The sequence below is a fragment of the Theobroma cacao genome, chromosome 4 (genome assembly GCF_000208745.1).
Source record: "Theobroma cacao cultivar B97-61/B2 chromosome 4, Criollo_cocoa_genome_V2, whole genome shotgun sequence".
NCBI classification, from domain to species: domain Eukaryota; kingdom Viridiplantae; phylum Streptophyta; class Magnoliopsida; order Malvales; family Malvaceae; genus Theobroma; species Theobroma cacao.
This window is the reverse complement of record NC_030853.1, coordinates 13,323,416-13,334,426: the sequence shown is the minus strand read 5'-3', so window position 1 is coordinate 13,334,426 and position 11,011 is coordinate 13,323,416.

Here is an 11,011-nt window from a genome sequence, read left to right as displayed (position 1 = left end):
CCGTCATTCCTCTAATTTGAAACTTGGTCAACCAATATTCTTCCTTGTTTTACCAATAGGCTTCCTCCTTGTTAGATAGTTACATCTTGTTGTTTTTATTTCTTTATTTCTTTTGATATACTCTTTGAGGAGTTAAATAATTAATTTCATATATTAAATTTCCTGCACACTCAAGTAAAGATATTAGACACAAATGAATGAGAATGTTTTATTATCATCAAAAACTAATAAAGCCAACAATCTCCCCTTTTTTAATGATGACAAAAGGTTCCTTGATTAACAGCATAGTGTCTTTTTAACTCTTTTTAGTTTTCTACAAAAAATAAAGATTGCTCCCCCTAAGTATATGCTCCCCCTAAGTATGTGCATATTTTGCTTACTTTATTCCACCAAATTTTATTTTTGTCATATGTGCAGCAATATAGAGTGATTTGCAGCAAGTAAGTACTAGTAGATCATCATTAAACTTTCAGCAGTAAGTGTTGACAAATTTTCATAAATGTTCCAACAGCTGTCAACAGTTTATTGATTTCAGATTTTGTCTACATCATTCATGTTTCAATTGATGTACTATACACCCCATCTGTATCTATTTATAGACAAAAATCATTCATAATGCCATAACAAAAATCATTTATCAGCATCAATATCATTATAGCATCAGCAGATTTTATTCATGACAGTAAAAATACCAAAAGAGCAAAATATCAGCATACTTCAATTTGTAGCAGTTAAGCAACATAGTCATATCAGCATTTATGTTTCACATACAACCACATAAACAACAGAATTAAAACTGAGTGTTCAAGTGCCACCATGGCACAAATAACAGTTAATCAAACAGCATTCTGAAACTGCCCTTGGACTATTTTTGCTTCCTATCTCCTATTCTTCTAAGTTCCTTCTCCTGATTCTACTTTCTTTTCTTTCCTAGGTTCTTGGTTCCTTCACCCTAATAGTTTTTTTAAAATTTATTCTCTGGTTCCCGCACCAATTTTACTCCCTCTTTTTGTCAACATCAAAGGAAGGGGCTTCTATTCATCTGATGTGTCAGAGGGTGAGGATTTAGTGTCATAGAAAGGGTTTAAAGGAAAAAGAGAGGGCTCTCAAAGAGGTGATGATTGTCTAAGGGAAGGTTCTGGTGAGGACTTGTTTGAGACAAGGATTGGACTTTGAGAAGAAAAAGTTGAAACTGGTCCGGATTTCTCTGCCAACCTGGAAGACTTTCTTCTATTGAGAAAAGCTATCTTGGTTGCCATAGTCTTCCTACCTTTGGTTGGTGGTTTTGCCTCAGTTGGTGGTGTACAATGGCTTTGGCTTTTTCTGCTTTTGCCTTTACTTTGGAAGCTGATGCAAGTTTCTTTCTTTTTCCTACATCTTGACCATCCTTTTGAGTTTTTGTCCTGGTAGTGTATCTTTCAGCTTGTCCCTCCTTTACCATTTGGTCGAAGATATCCATGATAGAAACTTTCTCTGAATTTGGAGGAGAGGCCCAGTGCTTCTTTGTTTTCGAACCAACCACCTAAGTCCTTTGTTTTGATTCATTTTTGCTTTAAGGTTCAAGAGAGGATGTCTTAGCTGGCTGATCAACCCCTTAAGGAGACTCTTTAGTTTGCAGAACAAGACTGGCAAACTTGTAGGTGGAACCTTCATCTTGAATGCCAGAACTATCAACATGAGGAGCAGATTTTTCTACTAGCTCAACTGAACCTTCAGCACCTTGCTGTGTCAGTGCAGTGCTAGATGTTGTAGAGTTGTCTGCAGCCACAGGTTCAGATGGAATGTTTTCCTTCTTCTTCAGCTTGTTTTCCAACTCAGTGATTCTCTCTTCAATTTTTTGTAGCTTTTCTCCTTGGTCAATCAGCTTACCATCTATCCTCATGAGCAAGTTGAAAATTACTTCATTTGAGAATCTAGAAGAGGCTCTTTCAAGTTGAGTAGGTAGGTTATGTTCTTTTCTTGGACCAATCTTGGGGGTCTTAATGAATCTTTCCCCATCGAGTATATACCCCATTTTAACCAAGCCCTCATAATAAATAGCTTGATCTCTGGTTTTTACCAGGTCCATATCATACCTCTTTGCCCATATTCCCTTCTTCTGCACAAGGGATGTAATTACATTCCCATATGGCAGATTAACCTTATCAAGACTGCAGGCACTTCTCATTTTTTCAATCATAAATCTTCCCAGATTTAGAGGCACCTCGTTGAAGGCATGCTCCATCAGCTAGAGGTCTTGGAGGCTAATGTAGCTAAGGCTTCCACTTCTACCTTGAATGTTGGCTGTTGTAAAATAGTGTAAAATCCTAATCTAAGGACTGATTATCAGACCTGAATTGCTTTTTGAAGAATTTTTTCTTTCCTTCTAGTGATGATCTCCCACAATAAGGATGGATCATATTTTTCAGGGAGCTCATACTCTCCTTCTTTGCATTCTATTTTTAGCAGCTTTCCTAAATCTTTAGCAGTCACAATAAATTCTTTTCCATTCAGATAAAACATTCAAACCATCTTCAACATAATCATCAGAATCAACTAAGTCCTTTCCTTTCAAAGCAATCCCAGAATAGAATTCTTTAACCAGACTTGGACTATAAGACCTATTCTTAAAGGTGTTGTAACCTTTTAGTTTCAGTTCATCAAAGTACTCAGATAAACTAGTTTGGATTTCTACATTTTCCTTAAAACTCTTCCAATCAATAAACTTGCCATAGATTGGTATATTCTCGATATTTTTGAACCTATATTCATGCAACTTATTCCTAAACTTTGAAGAAGAAGAATTGGTACCTTTGTGGAGTGAGGGTTCTATTTCTTTCTTTTTGTCAGTTCTTTGCTTCTTTTCTCTCAGTTTCTTGGATATTTCTTTCACTGAAACAGGCATGATTTTCTGTTTCTTCTTCAGACTTTTTGTTCCTGTTCCTTTCTCCATTGGCCTTTTCCCTTTTTTCTTTTCTGATGTCTCCTTACTCTGAGATTTTCTAGCCATTTTGGTTCCAAAAATTTCTGAGGGTTTGAGTTGGTTTCAGAGGCAAACAGAAAGATTTGGATATTTGGTTTTAGAGCAACGGGGTTTTAGGGGAGAGAAGAGGAGAGGTTGTCAGCAGTTATTTCTTAGAAAAACTGCTCACCTTCCCTTAAGAGCTGCCCTACTTTCATTCTTTATAATTTCAAAATTCCCTCTAAAATTTTGGTTATTTACCTTTGACAGTATTTCTTCTTTCTCTTTGCACCCAGTAAACCAATTTGTTACCTCATTTTACTCCTCTTTCTCTAAACTCACTGAGTCTTATTATTTAATGCTGTTAGACCACTTTTAGTTAACTAAGATATCCTTAGTCGACTGAATGCATTCTGTTTTTTATGTGTGAGCCAAAGGTTTTCCTATAATTCCTTCACACTAATCATCCCTAAATTTCTTCTAATCTCACAAAATCTATCTTCACTCAGAGGTTTGGTAAAAATGTTTGCTAATTGATGTAAAGTGTTCACAAATTCTATTTTAATATCATTTTTCACTACATGGTCTCTAATAAAATGGTGTCTAATTTCAATGTGCTTTGTCCTAAAGTGCTGCATAGGGTTTTTTGATATATTAATTGCACTTATGTTATCACAATATATTGGTACATTATGCATAATTATTCCATAGTCTTTTAATTGTTGCTTGATCCAAAGGATTTGTGCACAGCAACTACCTAATGATACATATTAAGCCTCTGCTGTAGATAGTGCCCCTAAGTTTTGCTTCTTGCTGGACCAAGACACAAGCATGCTTCCTAAAAATTGGCATGTTCCACTAGTGCTTTTCCTATCAGTTCTGCTGCCAACAAAGTCAGCATCTGAATATCCAACTAAGATAAGAGTTGAGTCTTTAAAATACCATATTCCTAGTTCTTGAGTGTTTATGAGGCATCTAAAAATTCTCTTAACAGCTGTTAGGTGTGTTTATTTAGGCTGTGACTGAAATCTGGCACACAAGCACACATTAAACTGAATATCTGGTCTACTTGTTGTTAAGTATAGAAGAGAGCAGATCATACCTCTATAGAGCTTTTGATCTACATCCTTACCTTTTTCCATCTAAGTCGAGTTTGGTGGATGGACTTATTAGTGTGGAAATTGATTTCAGCTTCAGCATATCGAATTTCTTGAGCATATCTTGAGTGTATCTTTCTTGGTTGATGAAGGTTCCTTCCTCACTTTATTTAATTTGAATACCAAGGACGTACCTCAACTATTCCATCATGCTCATCTCAAATTCACCCTGCATTTCCTTAACAAAGTTCTTGCATAAAGCCTTATTAGTTGCACCAAATATAATGTCATTCACATATATTTGCACAACAGTTAAATCATTTAGATATCTCTTAATGAACAATGTAGTATCGATGCTGCCTCTATCATACCCTTTTTCAACTAGAATTTTGAAAGCCTCTCATACTAAGCTTTAGGAGCTTGTTTCAATCCATACAAGGCTTTATGAAGTTTGAAAACATGATCAGATTTTTCAAAGTCTTCAAAACTAGGTGGTTGTTCTACATATACTTCCTCTTGAATTAATCCATTTAAGAATGCATTTTTTACATCCATTTGGAACAATTTAAAATTCATGAAACATGCAAAAGCTAGCAACAACCTTATGGCTTCAATCCTAGCAACGGGAGCAAAGGTTTTATCATAATCTATTCCTTCCTCTTGGTTGTATCCTTTTACTACCAGCCTAGCTTTATTTCTAACTACATTTCCTTACTCATCTACCTTATTTCTGAATACCCATTTTGTACCAACAATAGGATGATTTAAAGGTCTAGGTACCAATGATCATACACAATTCCTTGTGAATTAATCAAGTTCTTCTTGCATGGCCATTATCCAACTTTCCTCTTTTTCAGCTTTTTCAAAGTTTTTAGGTTCAATTTGAAATATAAAAGCTGAAAAATCACAAGTTTCTCTAGTTGCTTTCCTAGTTTTAACTCCTTGTGAAATGTCACCTATTATTTGATCTTGTGGGTGATCTCTTACAAATCTCCAACTCCTTAGTAGATCATCATGCTGATTTTCTACTCTTTGCAAATTTTCTAAAGGTAGAATTTCATTTTTCTCTTCTAGGTGAGCTTTCTTCATTATTTTTATTGTTTTCTAAACTCATTTCCTCCATTTGTTTTTGTAGGACTTCTACATCATCATCATCATCGCGAACTTCTTTTTGTAAGGCATTTAACTCATCAAAAACTACATGAATTGATTATTCAACAATTAAGGTCCTTTTGTTAAAAACTCTATAGGCATTTGAGTTTAATGCATATCCTAAAAATATTGCTTCATCACTATTTGCATCAAACTTCCCTAGGGGTTGTTTTCCATTGTTCAATACAAAGCATTTATAGCCAAAACTCTTAAGGTGAGAAATATTTGGTTTCCTACCTTTATAAAGTTCATATGGAGTCTTTGAAATCAAGGGTCTTATTGAGACTCTGTTAAGAATATAAGCTGTTGTATTTATTGCCTCAACCTAAAGATATTTAGGTAGGTTGTTCTCACATAACATAGTCCTAGCCATTTCTTTTAAGGTTCGATTTTTCCTTTCTACAACTCCATTTTGCTGGGGTGTTCTAGGTGCAGAAAAATTATGATCCAACCCCTTTTCATTGCAAAACTTTTCAAACTCATCATTTTCAAATTCTCCTCCATGATCACTCCTTATGCTAACTATAGCTAGTCCTTTTTCATTTTCTACTTTCTTACAATGACTTAAGAATGCTTGTAGAGCATCATTCTTATGAGCAAGAAAATACACCCAAGTGTATCTAGAATAGTCATCAACTATTACAAAGCCATAAGAGTTTCCTCTTAAGCTAGTTGTGCTTATTGGACCAAATAAATCAATGTGTAACAATTCAAGAGGTCTAGATGTTGACACTATCTTCTTGGTTTTAAACGATGTCCTAACTTGTTTTCCTAGTTGGCAAGCATCACATATCCTATCATTTTCAAATTTTAACTCCCACAGTCCAGCAACAAGATTTTTCTTAATTAATTTTGACATAGTATGCAAACTTACATGTCCTAATCTTCGATGCCATAACTAGCTATCATTTTCAGCATTTGCAACAAGACATACTTCACTATTTACTTTAAAATCTTCAAGAAAAATTACATACATATTCTTCAATCTATTTCCTATATATGAGATTTTATTTGTACTCATATCTATTACTTCACACTTAGTTGAATCAAAACATACTTTAAATCCTTTATCACATAATTGACTAATACTTAGTAAATTGTGCTTTAATCCTTTAACCAACAACACATGACTGATTTGAATTTGAGAATTCTTACAAACCGTACCTATACCATGGATTCTGCCTTTTAAATCATCTCCAAAGGATACGGTTCCTCCATTTCTCTTATCCAGTTGAGCAAACAGCATTTCATGTCCTTTCATGTGCCGTGAACAGCCACTATCAAAGTACTAAGGCTATTTCTTCTTGAGTTGAGCTCTTGAACATGTCTCCTTTAAGTCCAGCTCAACCTACAAAATAGAATTTCAGTTTCTCTTTATAGGTACCCATACTTTGATGGGTCCTTGAGTGTTAGTTGCAACAAAAGATCCCTTAGGAACCCAGATTTTCTTCACTTTCTGCACTCTTCTTTTCTTAAAACAGTCATATGATAAATAACCATGTTTACCACAATTATAACATTTAGGTAATGCTTTAGCTGAATTTTTATTGTGATATACATTCCTTTTTGAAGATTCATTTTTCAAACATTTAAAAGTTGTGTTTTCATCAAGAATTATTTGCAAAGCTTCAGACTTGTTTTTCAGCTCTTGTTTTAAAACCTCAAAGTCTATTTTTGAGTGTTCTAACTCAACTTGCAAAATATTTCTTTGCTCAAAAATAGAAGTAAATTCTTGTTTGATTTGTTCCAAATCATTTTCAAGTGATGCAGCCTTTTTCTTTAATGATTTGTATTTTGAAAAAAGTTTTTCAAATTCATCATAAAGGCACTCATACTCATCTTGTAAATCATCATAAGAATTAATGCAGGGGGATAAGGATACCTCTGTTTCATCCTCTTATGCCATTAAACAAATGTTTGCTCTTTCCTCAGATTTTTCATCATCAGTTTCAGAGCTTGATGTGTCACTGCCCGACCATGCAACAGCCACCATTGTTTTCTTGGATCTCTTATTTTTCTTGGGAGTTTCATCTTTCGGCAATGGACACTCGGACTTGAAGTGACCAGGTTTCTTGCACTCGTAGCAGATGAGCTCCTCTTTTTTGTTGGAGTCAATTTTGTTTCTGTTTTTCCATGAGGCACCTTAGTCTTTCTTGAAACCTCTTCCAGCTAGCCTTCGGTTTCTTCTGCTCATTAGCTTTTTGAATTTTCTTGCAACCAGAGCTAATTCTTCATCATCATCACAAGAAAGCTCTTCTAGCTCTTCTTCAAAGATGTTGGCTTTAAGTGTAATACTCTTTTTCTTTTCCTTTGCTTTCCTTCGGTCTTCTTCTTCTTTTTCCTTAAGCTCCAACTCATGAGTGAGAAGAGAATCACAAATCTCATCGAGTGTGATGATGTTCAGATCTTTAGCCTCTCTAATAGCAGTCACTTGAGGCTTCCAGTTTTTTGGTAGACTCCTAAGCAGTCTTTTTACTAATTCATGTTTAGGAATAGGCTTGCCTAACTGACTCAATTTATTTGTGATGTTTGTAAATCTATCAAACATGCTAGTGATGTCTCCACCAAGCTTCATTTTGAACATTTCATAATTATGTGTTAACAGAGCAATTTTAGACTCCTTTACTTGAGAAGTCCCTTCATCAATTATTCTAAGTTTTTTTCACACTTGCTTAGCTGTTGTACAGTTTGAGACTTTATTAAATTCAGTGGGGGTTAATACACAATGCAATGTGTTGATGACCTTAAAATTTATTTGAACTTTCTTAGTTTCAGCCTCAGTCCATTCAGACCTTGGCTTGGTCATCAACTCATTTGTCACTACATTCACGGTTGAGGGCATAAAGGGTCCATCAGTTATGACGTCTCACATTTCATAGTCTATAGCTCTAATATAGATTGACATTCTTGTGCTTCAATAAGGGTAATTAGAGCCATCAAACAGAGGTGGTCTGTTTGTTGATTGTCCCTCAACCACTACTGATTTTTAGAGAGCCATATGGATCCTCCCTAAGGATGTTAAGCCTTAATAACAAGGAACTAGCTCTGATACCAATTATTGGTCCCAATAATATGTGCTAGAAGGGGTTAATAACACTTTTTGGCTCTTAACAATATTGGAAACTAATTTTTAGAACTTAAGAAAATAAAAACAGAGTATAAGATGCACAACAATTTATAGTGGTTCGGTCCAAGACCTACATCCACTACCTTGATTATCCAACTAAGGATTTTCCCACCAATTCACTAAACACCGGTGCAATTCACAAGCTTTCACCAAGCTTTACAATGGCTTTTACCAAGCTTAGCCAAAACCTTTTACACTAGTTTTTCGCGAGTTCAACTAAAACCCAAAGTGGTTTTCCAAGGCTCAACCACAACCTTCAATAATCAAGCTATCCCAAGCTTGAACAACCCCTCAGAGTGACTCCCTCACTCTAAGAATACAAGAAAAGTAGTAAAAGAAGGTACCTATGATCACTAGTTGATCTGAGTGATACAAGATTGAATGCTAAATACAAATGCAAGGAGTAGGCGTTTAAGTGCAGACAAGTGCAGTGAAGCTTTTCTGGTTTTTCAACTTTTTATAGCTCAAATCTCATTCAAGGCTTCTAAAAACTTGTTTTCAATTGTTGGAAGACCCTTTTATACTTGAAGATGCAACTTTGATGGCAGTTTGACAGTTTATGGCCGTTGGAAACAGTTGAGGATGAGTTCTAGCCATTAATCTGTCTTATAGTGCTCTAGTTCAAATTACAAACAGAGAGCTCTTAGTCGACTGACTTGGACAACTAAGTTGGTTTTTTTTCAGGTTGCAGATTCTGGCAGAGAGCAATTAGTCGACTGACTTGGTCAACTAAGTTGATTTTGTTTTTCAAACTCTTTAGCCTACCATTCCTCCAATTTGAAACTTGGTCAACTAATATTCTTCCTTGTTTCACCAATAGGCTTCCTCCTTGTTTGATAGTTACATCTTATTGTTTTTATTTCTTTATTTCTTTTGATATACTCTTTGAGGAGTTAAATAATTAATTTCATATAATAATTTTTCTGCACACTCAAGTAAAGATATTAGACACAAAGGAATGAGAATATTTTCTTGTCATCAAAAACTAATGAAGCCAATAGATGCTTTATTTATTTGAGTGCATTAAGGCCTAATATAATAAACACCATGAGTTTACTTTCTAGATATATGCAATCTCCTTTTGTTTTACACTTCAAAGCTACAAAATGGGTCTTTAGATACATCAAAGGGACCTTGAGCTATTGGTTGAAATTTGATAAGCATGAAAGCAAAAGCTTGAAGGGGATATTGTGATAATGATTAGGGAAACAACTTAGAGGACTCTTGTAGCACCAATTGCTTTTGTTTCTGTGAGACCTTGTCAAGCTCGATTAAAAGACGGTATTGAACCGAGTGGTACAACTAAGTTAAATCGAGTCTTGAACTAGTCCAAATAGAAATTCTAAAAGAAATTTGAAAATTTTGAAACTCATAGAATGGCTTAGAATAGTGATTCGGAGTTCAAGGTCCAGTTTGGAGTCCATCAGAAAAATTGATCGATTAGGGACAAAACGGTCATTTTACCATTTGATGATAAAATGGAGATTTTTAGCCAAGATTTGATCACATTTGACCAAGAATAATTATATGAAATATAATTATGATTATTGGAGTATAAAATGATGTTTAGTAGTGAAAAATTGTGATTCTCGATATTTTTGGAGCACAAGGGCAAAATGGTAATTTTACCACTAGAGGACTAAACAGAAATTTTTATAAAACGATTTTTGCCCCATTTGGTTAATATTGATCAATATTAGTGTTATTTGAGGTTGAAAAGTAGAAATAATGTGATTCCGGTACATTTCAGAGTATAGGGATAAAATCGTAATTTTTTTCATCTTGGGGGTAAATCGGTAAATTTTTTGCCCCAGCACTTGTCAAGACCAAGGGATTTTAATTGTGGTAGGATTGGATAAATACCAGAATATTTGTGGTGGAAAATTAAGAAGAAAAAGTCAAAAAGTTAAAAAATTAGGCCAATACGCATGTGACAAGTGGCATGCTTGATTATTTTATTATTTTCTATAGAAATCAGCCCATTAAATTCCCAATTCTCTCACCATATTCAGCCTAGTCAACCAGCAACAAGAACAAAGGAAGAACAAAGGGAAAAACAAGAAAACCTAGGTGGAAATTCAAAGAAAAAGTGAAGAAATTAAGGAAACAAGCTAGGTAAGTTAGAATTTCTTTAATTCTCCTTGATACCTAGCTTACCCATGCTTTTGTTCTTGATTTTCATGGTTGAATATTGAGTTATCATGATGAATTCAATTCTGAAAAATGGGTATGGAAGAGAAATTGTTATTGGAATAATTTGATTTTAGACTATGTTAGTGTTTAGGGATAGTTAAGCATGGTTATGAACAAAAACACAAAAGAAATATTCAATTTGCAAAACTCGACCCTATAAACACATGTCATGACATACATGTACTGAGTAGCATGTTATTATGCTAGAAAAGTCCTAAGAATAGACGAAACCCGATATTGTACCTAACGGTACACTTGAGTTGATTTAACCTCGAACTAGTTTAAATAGGAATCGTATGATGAAATTTAATATTTTATAGTCTAGGAATGACTAAAAATGATTGTTCGGAGTTCGAGGGTTCATTTGGGGTAAAATTGGTAAATTTGATGTTTAGGGGTAAAATCGTCATTTTGCCACCAAAGATAATAATTTGATCATGGAGTGAAATTTTTGACCAAGATTAACTATTTGGAGTATAATTTAATGATAGGAAGTGAAAA